This window comes from Tamandua tetradactyla, chromosome 9, assembly GCF_023851605.1.
Source record: "Tamandua tetradactyla isolate mTamTet1 chromosome 9, mTamTet1.pri, whole genome shotgun sequence".
Lineage (NCBI taxonomy): Eukaryota > Metazoa > Chordata > Mammalia > Pilosa > Myrmecophagidae > Tamandua > Tamandua tetradactyla.
In genome coordinates, this window is record NC_135335.1 from 96,147,453 (window position 1) to 96,161,528 (window position 14,076).

The following is a 14,076-nucleotide window of genomic DNA, read 5'->3' on the forward strand; positions in this document are numbered from 1 at the left end:
GAGTAACATATTAATTCTGTTTATACACTTTCAATGCAAAATTATGATTTGTGAGAGTAGTTTAAAGCCCCGAAAAGCCTCCTTGGCCATCAGAGCTGCAGGCTGGAACCTGAGTCATGGTAGCCAGCAAATTAACTCTCTTCCTAGTAAGTATTGCTTTCCTCTTCTTTGATCTTCACAGTCTTCTTGCCTCAATTAGTCTCTCCTTCCTTTCATATTTCTCTTCCTCTGCCTTGTGTCAGTGACATCTGTGGACATTTCTTTGTTCTATTGCTGGTAGTCATAGTTCACACCGTTGTATACACTTAACAGACTGTGGTATTAAACTTCATAAAATTATATCAGTATGTCTTCTAGGCATATGTCCTGAGTGTAGTAAGGATGTGTTTCGCAGTTGTAGGCACCTGATAGTAAACCGTATCTGATGCATCCAATTGCATACAAAGCTCACAGTTCCTCTAAATGAACTACACGGTCCCCTTATCTTTACATTTGAGTCCTTTGACTGCCCAGCATTTATTCTGTAGAATTTATATTTTGTTAGAATTTAACAGTAAAACAGCCATCCACTGGTTGTTTTCTTTTCTTAACTTAAAATAAAAACACATTCTGGAATGATGAGTCCAATTTTATTACATTACATTATATTCACAAAATAAACCTTTTTAATAAAGCTGCAACAATTTTAGCCTTGTCTGCATAAGGAAAAAATCCATCCAGATTGTTTGCAAAGATGCTCCAACTTTTCATCCCCACTCCATTTCATCTTCTGTGTAGCGTCAATGAGCTGTAAAGAAAATAAACAAATGGGGTTAGCTTAAGTACTTTCTCTCGTGAATGAATGGCTTCCCTGAGACATTCCTACACACTTACTGGCTCCACTATTACTCTAGATGTGGTATGTAATGTTTTGTACATAGTTCAGTGCTGCTTTGAATTCTCCAACATGTGTTGTTTTCAGGGGTTCATATATATTTCTCAGTTCAAAGATGTTGAGACTCTAGCTTTCATTACCACTGGAAAGAGACTGCCACAATAATTCACTGCCCTTAATCGGTCTTGTCTTTGTTAACTCTATTATAAGTACATATAAGTAGACACTGGATATAGAGGAGTGAAAGCCAGAACTAATTGGGCCATTAACTCTCCACTTAATCCTATTACAAATCACCTGTTTAGAAACTGGGGAATATTGCAAACCAAAAAAAGACAAACCCTGTTTTCTTTGTCCTCTTATACAACCACCAGTCAGTCATTTTACATTGTGATGACATTTACATTCTGATGACAAGAAACTCTGTAGCCATTGGGGATGCTTAGTAGATTCTCACAGGCCTGGTAATCCTTAAAGAAACAAGATTCATTCCCTGTAGGCCTGTGCTTGGACTTTTAAATGTCCTTGACTTTCAGGCTGCCTTCTGGTTGTTCCTTCTGCTTTTCCCTTCTGATCTCGGCGCCAGCCTGGAATAGAATTTCAGAGAGAACTTCCCATAGAAACTACCTAATTTAGAACACTGAGGATGGCCACTTCCACAATCAGCTCACACTCGGCAATTCTGTTCACAACATTGCCTTGTCCATTGTCTACACGGACATGTGTGATGGCCCCTCCCCACAACAATCCAAGATGCTTTAAAGACAGAGATCTTACTCAATTCACTTTGCATTCTCTTCTAGCCCCATACCTCGGAAAATCATTCATACATAGCATAGACTGAACATATTTATAAGCCCTGGATTGGTCCTCAATTCCTTCAAACTAAGTAAGTTCCCACACTTACTTTTATAGTTCCCTCAGCATATCTTTTCTTTGAACATCACATCAGAATTCTCATGTACTTTAAAGTGTCATTAGAATGCTGGGCATTAATTTTGTCTTGTTAGCTCTATTGGCAAAAGCTGCTTGTTTCCCTGTCATCCATTTAAATGAGCCCAGAGGCAGATTCGACAAATCCTTGAACATTGTTAGCTTGCATTTGCTTGATACAGAGAGACAGGATCTCATTTGCGACTTCCCAGCTCTCACGTTCAGGCTCCTCACATGTGATTTCTTATGTTTCAAGATGGTAAAGGCTTTCTAAACTGAAACTGATTTGTAAATGCAATTCATATGAAGAATGCCAGAAAGCAAAAGCTAAAGCACAGAATTAGTGAGGCAGATGTAATACAAATATAAAATGTAAGTAATTTTGTTCTTGTAATCCTGATCTTCACACTTCTTTATCTATGTTTACTCTCTTTATTCCAGTTAAGAACATTTGAAGATCATCTAAGCAACAGAGGATTTTTGCTAAGCAAAGATGAAGGCAAAAAGAGGAGCACGAGAATATATGATGACTAATGTGGTTCTTGGATGGGATCTTGGAACAGGAAAAAGCTATTAGGTTAAAAAAGAAAACAGGAAATACGAATAAAGTATGGGCCGCATATATAAATACATATTTAATTTAAGGGGAGAACTTCCTGAATCAAACACAATATCCCACCTTACAAACTCTATTAAATATCATCGGGATATTGTTAAACATCATTTCAATTTTTAGTAAACTATTCCAATGATTTGAGGAAAAAGAAAGAGCTTCTGCTTTTGTTATAAATGTAGGAAAATGTTATAAAATATTTATTCCTACATTATATATAGCCTCCTTTCCCACTTTTATAGACAGCCTATGTTCGAGTTAAGTTACAGTGTGAACTTTATGGTGTGAATCATTTCATTGCTTATTATCAACTGGCTTAGGAAGTAAGATGATATTTCAATACTTGCCAAAGCTCTGCTATGTACATAATATCCATCTCCCATTTAAAAGTGGTGCCAGTTCACACATTGTATGCTTCTCTGTCTTATCACTTCTATAATATGCTCTTTCTCACTGACTTTTTCAAATTTTTGGCTTGTCCACTCAGCTCTGAATCTTATTCTTCACTTACAGTTTTTCTAGATTCCAGATTCTCAATCTAGGAGCTAATTGGAAACATACTTCTAGGGTGGAAAAAGGAATCTCTTATGATTTATAGCTCTTTCATGATCTCAAAATTCTTTTGGAATTTGCACAGACTATTGTTTGCATTAAGAAACTAGGCAGGATCATAGACTTATTCATTTCTATTCTCTGACATATTTAGTTCTTCTATTCCCCTGCAATGCCAATACATTTAACATCTTTCTCTTCCACTCTCTTGAGGTCACGTCTCCAGCAAAAAGAGTGTGTGGACAACAGGAACCCTGTTCTGGGAGGCTAAAGATCTGGTTTCAAAATGAAACTTGGCTGTAATTGGCTGTTTATCCTTGAGCCAATTCGGTTCCCTGGGTAGCATTTTTACCAATGATGAGTTCAACCAGGTCTCTTTTAAATCTAATAATCTATGAATCTATGAGTGGAGAAAGCAAATAGGAATATGATCAGAGGAGAAAGGGAGTAAAAAGTTGATAACAGCAAAGGCACAAAGGGGTAAATCATCTAGTATGTCTTTACTGATGCTGGGATCACTCAAAAAGCCTCTACCAGCACAATCCTTAGCACAACTAGCCAGAAAGCCTTTCTTCTTGCCCTCCTCTACGTGAAGTAACCTCTTTTCTATCTCACCTGGGTAGTACACTGTGCCCTCTTACAATCACTTAATGATTTCTGCCTTTGATTATGATTATTTATGCATACCTCATCTTAAAGTATGTATTAAATGAGTGAATGCATAAATTAATTAATACCTGAAAAGGTAATATGTTGATTTTATTTGGATATAAGAGCTAAATTAAAATTAGAATGCATCTGGCTATGTCTTCCATGCCTGAGAAAATTAAAAGGTTGAACAAATTGTTTGAAAGGCATTTCAAAGTCTTTTCATAAAGCATAGAAGAAAACATTAGTATCCAAGCAACCCAGATAAAATGCTTTTTAATCTGGCAAGCTAAAAAGCAAAAAAGCTGCAATGTATGTTGTAAGAGAAAGATTACTGGTAATTATATCCCATTTAAAGAGAGACGAAACTAAATTCTCAAAGCCCTCAGTCTATCATTCAAACATATCTTGAGGTGCAGGGAGGAATCAAAACCCTTCCACCTAAGAAAATTCTCAACTAATGGAAAACATAAAACTGAAGACAAATAAGTATTTAAATAAGGTAAAAGGGCAGATCAAGTGCCAGGAAGTGGCTCAAGCCAAAATAGTATGCTGGTCGGAAGCAATAACACCTGCTTTAAAGTCAGCATGGGGACGGGCATCAGGAAAGACTTCCTGATAGGGAAGCTATTTGAATTCTACCTTAAACAAATGTTGCCCCAGGACTTGAATGGGGTAAAAGCAGTGAGATACAGAGGTACGGGTGTGTGCATATGGATGCTTTCTTTGTTCGATATTATCTGTTTGCATATTTAGATCCAGGTTTCACCTTCTCTAATTTGCTTTTTTGCTAACTTGCATTTTTGACTTGGATGTGCTATCACAAAGGAGTTTCCATGCTTCAGGTTTTGGGTTTGCCTGGCCAATTGGAAGCTGTAGGAGATCAGGGTGACTAGGAAGAAGTCAAAGAATGTATTCCCCTGGATGCCTCTCCATACCACATGACTACCTCAGGCTGCGGATACACTGGGATCAAAGTCACAGATACCTTTAAGACAGTAATTTCCACTCAAGGTTTTCCTTCCGAGCTCTAGTAATGACTCCACCACCTCACTTTCTCATAACTAAAGTTAGCAATAGTTGCACTGTTACTTACCTGAAGATATTGCCCTATTCTTTGTGGATTATCTGTGCTCTACCCAAATCTTTGTAAATAGGTGCTGAATTAAATGCTTTTTGAACTGTCCTAATATTAGTATGTCATTGATTTTCTCCTGGATCGCTGAGAGTCATGCACAAAATAGGATGATAATAATATAGAGATGGTAGATATTGGGAGAACAGAGACATTACCTTTGAAAAAGTAAAACAACATGAGCAGTTACTCACCCAAAACCGAACAGCAGAATACGGAGGCTTACCTCTGAGCATGTGAGATTCAGAATTTTGTAAACTTCTTCCATAATTTACACCTCCTCCCTCCTTTCTGACCCCCACTTTTCTCACTGTGGGCCATATGGTTAAGCCTCCTTAGTTATTTGCCTTCCCCTCATGCTACTCTAAGATGTTCATATCCTAAGTCCTATACTTGATTAATCTGAGGACTAACAGATAATATCAAATCAACTGAAACCATATGCAAACAATGTGTGTTAAATGGGTTGTGAATTTGGGGGAGGAAGGGGAATCCACTGCCATTCATTAGATTCTCAAATGTACCTTTAACTACCCTTCAACACTGTTTTAATCTAAATGTTTGCTAATTTTTAATACAAGGCATGTGAAAGCATCTAGTGGCGCACTGAACATAATAAGTAGGTATTGCACACCTTTTGTAGCATTAGCCCACAGTACAATAGATTCTACTATGGCATTCTTGAGTCGTATTTTGGGTTCAGATCATGGATCTAATTAGTTGAGAGGTTTGGAAATTTTCTTTATCTTTTTTATTCTATACTTTCTCATCGATAACTTAAGAACAAATGAAAATCCCTACAGCAGAAGATTATTATGGAAATTAAACGAGATATTATTCAGGAATTCCTTATAAACTCTAAACACCAGCAGTCTTCCAGGGAGTATTTTTATTTTAAATGGGACTCTTGTCCTTTTAAGCCAGGAAAGTTCATCTCCATAAACGGGTCCTGGAATCATATTTTGGGGTCCATTTTAGTAAATTCCTTCACAACATATCAAAAGTTATTCCTACTTTAGCCAATCCTGAAACTAAAAATCTTCTAGAATTCTTTTCAAGACAATTTGTACACAATGGACTGTGCTTATCTCATGTTATTTTATTTGGAAGTATTAAAACATTTGTAATTAATTCTCTGAAAATGTTTTGTCAAGAAAAAATATGTATTGTCATAGTTTATCACTTTCTCACCTGTTCCCTGAAAATTTTGAGGTACTTGAGAACTACATTTAATTTTGTGCTTTAGAATGAGTTCATAGTTGTGAATGCTGACCTTATTATCAACTGTGAATAATTTTAAAATACTCAAATTCAACTTTCAACCCTTATCATTGTATGATTTCAGACAATTTGCTAAACCTCTTTCAGTTTTTTGGCTCTACTAAATTTGGAATAATAAAAAAGAATTTGAAGTAATTATGTTTGGCTCACAGAAAGAATGGAGATAATTCAGTGGTCCTTTTTACACTTCCTTTGTTGAGAACTGCCCTTGGGTTACTGGGGCCACTTTGCCAGAATCGACAGGAATGCCTGAAGGTTATATTCCCCGCAAAGCCATCTCTAATCAATGACGAAGTGTTGTCAGTATACACAAAGCTCAGCCCCTTCACCTAAAATCAGAGTGTCCTGATTTTTGTATTCAATCAAGCTGATCCTAAATAGTGTACATTCTTGCCTTCTTCCTGCTTCTTTTCCCCCTCCCCTTCCCCCTCCCCCATCCCTCTACCCCCTCCCCCGCTTACATCCATATATTTAGTGGATTCATATAGAAGCACTTAATAAATTACTGACGCAGAATTCCTCATTTCAAGGTCGGTTCGGGAAAACCTGACCTAAGACATACAATGTCTAAAACTTCGTTCACAACTGAAAAACAGTTGTTATTAAAACAATAATAGTCTTAATTTCATTACTTATAAAATCAAGCTACTTTTAAATGAGCTCATTTTATGTCCATCAAATAACCCTTGGAGAATCAATCATTTTATTTTTGGTTCAATTAACTGCATTGACAAGACTAGGTACATATTTAATAAAAAGGTAAGGTCTTTGAGAGGTAAGCATATGTGGAACTACATCTTAACCAAATTGATGCTAAATACAAAGCCTTTATTATCATTATCAAAATTCTCCAACATCTGGCCATTCCAAGACACTCTTGAGAGTCAGTGACCTTTCTTTTATGAATTAATATGATTGTCTTTATATTTGTCTAGAGATTATTCACATTATTAAATTTGGGGGCTTCATTTCTACACAGAAAACAAAACCACAAAGAATCTTTCTATAAAGACATAAGGCAAATTACTGAGAGCTGAATAAAAGGGCCATGAATCAGGATTCCTCAATTCTGTTCCAACTGCTGACTTCATGTGCTTTTAAGCCTATTACTTCATCTAATTTGGCCAATATTTTATAAAATGAGCTCTGCCATTTGTTTCAAAAGATAAACAAATTTCAAATAATGAATTGATTAAAGCTCTCTGATACCATTGTTACATTAAATTTTAATTTAAGCCATGATTTATGGACAGTTAAATATATTTGGAAATTACATTATTCTGAAGAATTGCAATTTTATCTGTTGTACTATACTGATTCTGATTAAGAAGTTCAAGGTTTGAATTGGCCAAGTGCTACTTTGGGTTCCTAGTTAAGCAGTGAGGGTCTTGCATCTTAAGTGCTTTAAGTGCTTAATGTTTCCCTATGTTTCAAAGCACGAGGAACTATTATATGAAATTTCCTTATCTCTTAAACAAGGCCACTCAACTATAACTTTCACTCTCACTTGTCTTAGACATTATCCTTTTTCTTTCCATCTTATTGATATTTATCTGACTTACTGTGAAGATGTGACCTGGGAAGAGAAACCAATTGGCCTTGATATTAAGCTGTTAAGAAAGGCAATTTGGAAAATTGAGGTGCCTGCATGCCATGCCTCTAAAAGTTATAAAATGCCAGAGTTCAACGATAGGAGGGAAGCTACAGGATCCCTCCTATTGCTTCTCATGGGGGAGGGGAGGGATGGAGTTGTGATGATAATGACTAAAAATAATTGTGCATTTAATCTCTATAAGGCATTGTGTTCAATGACTGGCATGAAATATCTTGCTTAATGTGCAGGTGTTGGATACAATTACTATTCCTATTTAAGTATCAGAAAACTAAGCCCAGGATATCATAGGAAATAAGTAGTGGAAGTGGAGTTTAAATCCAGCAGTCTGAGTTCATAGTTTATACTCTTAACCATTATGATTATTAAGATTATTAACTATCATAAAACCATTTATAGAGGAAACCAAGAACTCTCCTGGGAGGAAAGGTATAAAATAAACATCAGCCTCTTACTCCTTGAAGTGGAATATGGAAATTTTTGATACATTCATATGACCAAATCAGGTCATGGGCAGAAAAGACAACGGGAGTTACAGAAAGTAAATTCTTCATGCGTGAGGGTAATCTGGACAAGTGACTCAGACTCAACAGCTGGAACTATTTTGTCACTAGAGAAGCCTAGTTTATACACAGTAGAAACCCCTCCTTTCGCATCCCCAGGAAAGAGCGGAGGTGTGAGGGTCCAGGCCCACCGTGGTGTGGGGGATCCCAGCTGAGCATGACTTTGGAGGAAGAGTCTGATACATCTGATAAACCTGCATCTTAAGAACTCATTGTGGCAATAGCAGCTAGAACTCATTACTGTGTCACCAGTTCACACTTTGTAGAAGACATTGTCAGGATTAAGTTACCAGGTTGGTGTTGATGAAGGCAAGAAAGACACTTCAGAAGAGATGGTGTGATGGTTTGGAGATTTTATAGACCCCAGAAAAGGTCATGTTCTTAAAACTAATTAAATCCTGTTGGTGTAGACCTACTGTGGGTAGAAACTTCTTTTTCTAATCTTAAAACTATATATTTTTTAATAATAAGAGTAACGCACACTCTGAGTAGAAAGCTTGAAAAATGCCAAAAAAGTATAAAGAAAACAAAAATCATTCATAAGCCCACATCCAGAGATACAACACTATTAATACTTCGGTGGCCCTTTTGTCATTTTTTAGGCATGTGTTTGTCTGTATATATATTTATTTATGCTTTTAAAATAAATAATTTGGTTCAGTTGGGGTCAAATCATATGATTTTTTTGCGAACAACTTCATCAAGATATGTCACATAGCATACAGTTCACCCACTTAAAGTATACAATTCAGCAAATTTCCATGTATTCACAGAGTTTTACAAGCATCACCACAATATATTTTAGAACATTTTCATCACTCCAAACTTAACTTATTTTTATTGCTGAATAACATTCCATGGTATGGGTGTGCCACATTTTTGAATGTTTTATTGTGAAATATATATATATATATATTTAAAAGGCAATAATTCTCAAAGGGCATTTCAAAAAGCAACTACAAGACAGATTTCAAAGTTTAGTGTCAGTTCTTATTCTACGTTTTAAGTTTTTTCCTTCTAGCTGCTCCAAAACACTGCAAGCTAAAAAAAAAATCATTATAGTGATTCAGCAGTCATACTCATTTGTTAAATCATATCTTCTCTGTTATAACTTCTCCTTCTCCTTTGATCTTTCTCCCAACCTATAATGGTTTTGGGGCTATGCCCATTCTAACTTTTTCATGTTGAAAAAGGGTATCAGCAGTATAGAATAAAGGGATAGAATTAGTTGATTTTCTTGGAAAGCCTCAGAGCTCTAGGTGTTTTAGAGTTAACAGGAATGATATATGTTCAAGTTTGGCAAACCATGGCAATTAGCAATATCTAGATGAGATTAGCATAAAAGTAGCCTCCAGAATAGCCTCTGGACTCCATTTGAACTCTCAGCCACTGATACTTTACTTTGTAATATTTCTTTTCCCTCTTTTAGTCTGGAAGGTACTGTCGATCCTACGGTGACAACGCTAGGCTCAACCCTGGGAGTCCTGTCCGCCGTTGTCAGGGAGCCTTTCACCCCTAAAAGTCATGTTCCATATAAGGGAGAGGGTACTAATTTTCCTTGCAGAATTGGGCTTAGAGGGAGAGAGTGAGGCCAGATGTGAGCAACCAAAGAGGTTTCCTCAAAGGAACTCTTAGGCATATTTATAGGTATTCTTAGCTTCTCTGCTATAGAAATAAGCTTCGTAATGGCAAGCCAAAAAATCAAGGGCTTGGGGTGTTGCAAAAGTGGCTCAGAGGCAGAATTCTCGCCACTTATTCAATTCCCGGTGACTGCTTGTGTGAAAAAAACAAAAAAACAAAGACTTGGCCTATTTTCTTGGGAATCCCTAATGTTTGAGAGAAAGCCAAGCATTTCCCAGATGAGAAAATTTAATATTTCCATATATTTTCTCCAGTCTCTCAAGACACTCTATCATATTTTTTAATTATCAGCCCACCATAGTCTGAGATATCTCCAGGTTAACGACATTAAGCTGTACAGAATTACAAGGCCTGGTTCCTGTTCCAGGCTCCAAGTGTTTGGGTTGTTTAAATGAGCCATCCAAACAGGTTGATTTAGATCGTGTATTACAGAAGATTTAGATTACAATAAATTTCTCTGCCTTTGGTCTCATACAGTAGGTGAAGCTCTAGAGTACTTACGCTATCATCTTTTGTCCTATATTCTGATTTGCCTTAGTCCCAACCAGACTGGCTTCCTTCTGATTGAAGTCTGATCTCTTTTTTGTTTACTTTAACTGTTCTTGTATGTGGCAATGCTGACCTTCAGAACTGCGTAACTCCAGCTCTGAGTCTTAGGTGTCACAGAAGTACTCAAAGTTCCAGGGAATACCAGCTTATAAATATATAGCTCAATGTTTCAGAACCTACAAATACACTTACAATTTTGTACTAAGTATGGCTGCTATAAAGCTTACAATCTAGGTTCCAATTTTCTTGCTAACATTTTTTTTAAGAGACCATGACAGGTTTGTTCTTTTGTCTTGCTTAATTTTCACAACACATTGTCCCTAAGTTTCATTCAGTTCATCTCACAACATCATTCCTTTTTGTAGCAACACAGTATTTTATCATACATATAGGATATGATACATTTACACACATATATAATACACAGCTCAGTCATTGTACTCTTCAGTCCCTTCCATCTATTGGGCACCGTGAATAATATTCAAAATAAACAAATCATGACTTACAGTATCCTAAATTTTCTGAAAGAGTCTGATCAAGATTGATATTAGTTCTTTTGGGAATGTTTGATAAAATTCCTCTGTGAAACCATCCGGTCCTAGTTTTTTCTTTGTAAGAAGATTTTTGATGACTGATTGAAACTTTTTACCTGTCATTGTTTTGTTGAGATTTTCTAATTTTTGTCAAGTCAGTGTATGTCGTTCATGTGTTCCTAGGAATTTGTACATCTCATCTAGGCTATCTAGTTTGTTGTCGTTGGTTGTTCATAGTATCTTGTTATGATTTTTTCTTTATTTCTTCAGGATACACGGTAATGACCCCCTCTCATTTCTGATTTGTTTATTTACATCCTCTCTCTTTATTTTTTTCTTCTCTAAAAGCCTAGCTGGAGACCCATTGATTTCACTGATTTTCTCAAAGAACCAGCTTTTGGTTTTGTTTCTACTTTCTACTGTTTCTTGTGGTCTCCAGTTCTTTCATTTCTGCTTTAATCTTTCTTATTTCTCTGTACCTATTTGTTTTGGACTTGGTTTGCTGTTCTTTAATTACTCCAGGTGAGCAGTTAAGTCTTCTATTTTTGCATATTCTTCTTTTTTTAATATAGGCATTTCAGACAATAAATTTCCCTCTTTGTTGCATCCTATTAGTTCTGATATGTTGTATTCTCATTTTCCTGCATCTCCAGATTTTTAGCAATTTTTCTAGCTGTTTTTTTTTCTTTGACTCACTGATTATTTAAGAATGTGTTGTTTAATCTCCATTTATTTGTGAAAGTTCTGGTTCTTCAGTGGTTGTCAATTTCCAGCTTAATTCTGTTGTGGTCAGAGAAAGTGCTTTGGATAATTTTAATCTTATGGGATTTATAAAGCCCTGTTTTGTATGATCTATTCTGGAGAATGCTCCATGAGTACTACAGAAGAATGTATATCCTATTGTTTGGGGGGTTAGTGATCTACATATGTCTATTAGGTCTAATTCATTTATCACATTGCTCAAGTTCTCTTTTTTCCTTGGTGATCTTCTGTCTGGTTGTTCTATGTGTAAAAGTGGTGTATTGAAGTCTCCCACTATTACTGTTAAAATGTGTATAGCTCCCCTCAGTCTTGCCAGTGTTTGCCTCATTACTTTGGAGCTCCTTGATAAGGAGCCTAAACATATATGAGTTATTTCCTCTTGATGAATTGTTCCTTTAATTAATATTAATTAATATGTGGTGTCCTTCTTTGTTTCTTATGATATCTTTACATTTAAAGTTTATTTTATTTTATACTAGTTTAGCTACTCTTGCTTTCTTTTGGTTATAGTTTGCATAGACCGACTTTTTCCATCTTTTCACATTTCAAGATGTGTCTCTTGTAAACAACATATAGAAGGATTGTATTTCTTAATCAGTTCTACCAATCTATATCTTTTAACTGGTGAGTTTAGCCCATTAGTATTCAAAATCATTACTGTAAAAACAGTTCCTGGATCTGCCATCATATCTTTCAGTTTTTGTCAGATTTATATATTTTTTCCATCTTTCTCTTTTTATCATTTAAATTTCCCTTCCTGGTATTCTTCAATTCTGTGTCTTCCTCCAGATTTTCCTCTCCTGGCTTATTTTTTCAGCCATCAGAACTCCCTTTATGATTTCTTGTACAGCAGAAGTTTCTTGTACAGCATAATGATCTCTTGTTGATCATTATCTCTCAGTCTTTGTTTGTCTTTGAAGATTTTAATCTCTCCCTAAATTTTGAAGGACAACTTGGCTGGATAAAGAATTGTAGGCTGGAAGCCTTTCTTGTTCAGGATCTTAAATATATCATAACACAGCTTCATTACCTCTGTGGTGCCTGTTGAGTGGTCCAAACTCAGTCTTATGTGGTTTCTCTTGCATGCAGTAAATCACTTTTCTCATATTGCTTTCAGGGCTTGCTGTCTTTCTCAAACATTTGACAATCTGATTAGTGTATGTCTTGGTGTAGACCTATTTGGATTTATTCAATTTGGGGTCTATTGGGCCTCTTTGATTTACATATTTATGTCTTTTGTAAGTGTTTGGAAGTTTTCTTCAACATTCTATTCAACCAACTTTCACATCCCTTTACTCTTCTCTTCTTCTTCTGGGACACCAATGACTCTTCTTGTATTTGTGTGTCTTTTGTTGTCCATCACTTCCCTGAGATCCAGTTCCATTTCCTATCTTTCTTGCCATTTGTCCTTTTGTGTGCTCTAGTTCAATTGTCCTGTCTTCCAGCTCACTTATTTTCCTTCCGCGTCTTTGATTCTGCTATTGTGTGTCTGTAGTATATTTCTAATTTGGTCTTTGGTATCTTTAACCTCTGTAAGATCTGCTATTTTTCTATTTAATCTTTTAAATTCTTCTGTATGCTCTTCTAATGTCTTCTTGATATCCTTTATTTCTTCATAAATATCCTTGAATAGTTGTTCCATATTCAGTGTCCCTTCCAATGTTTTGATTTGGTCACTTAGCTGGGCTATTTCTTCCTGAATTTTCACATACTTAGTGATTTTCTGTACCATTCAGGGCATTTGATTATCATAGTAAGATTATTTTGCAAGTTGGTTTCCTTTGCTTGTCTAAAGTTTTGCATTTACTTGGGTTTGCATTGAAGGTCTCCTTTTGCACTTGGATGGTCAATAATTTCCCACCAACCTAAAGTCAAGATCTCTGTAGGGGTCCTTTTCTTCTTGGTTATATATTAAAAGCTAGGCAGAAAAGACACACAGGTGATTCAGTGGCAGAATGCCCACCCATCACACAGAAGACTTGGGTAACAGTTCCAGGCCATGCAACAACAAAAAAATAAAAAATGAAAAACTTGAAAGTCTTTCAAAACTAGGTAGAAAAGGATGCACTGGTGGTTCAGTGGTAGAAGGCTCACCTGTCACGTGGAGACCCAGGTTCAACTACCAGAAAAAATGATATGGCGGCATGCATCTTGACCATCCATCTCAGCCTTACATCTCCATCTGTACATGCCCAACATCCTCAACCTCTCTGGGTAAAGGGGAGTGGGACTGGAAATCCATGAGACTACCTTCCTGGCCAGCTGTCAGATCAACTCCACTCCATTTCCTTCCCTCCTCACCAGGGCAGGACGCCCATTCTGTGCTAAAACCAGGTGCCCAAGGTGGCCCATCTCACAGATGGGGAGCAGGTACCATGCA

General features: G+C 36.4%; 1 long non-coding RNA gene across 1 annotated transcript; it reads right to left on the reverse strand.

Moving 5' to 3' along the window:
* Window positions 1–607: 607 nt before the first annotated feature.
* On the reverse strand, window positions 608–1,513 carry LOC143646219 (uncharacterized). The gene is made up of 2 exons (XR_013157390.1): window positions 1,216–1,513; window positions 608–787 (listed from the first exon to the last, which is right to left on the reverse strand). It is a non-coding gene; the product is annotated as an uncharacterized LOC143646219 (long non-coding RNA).
* Between the last annotated feature and the right edge of the window lie 12,563 nt (window positions 1,514–14,076).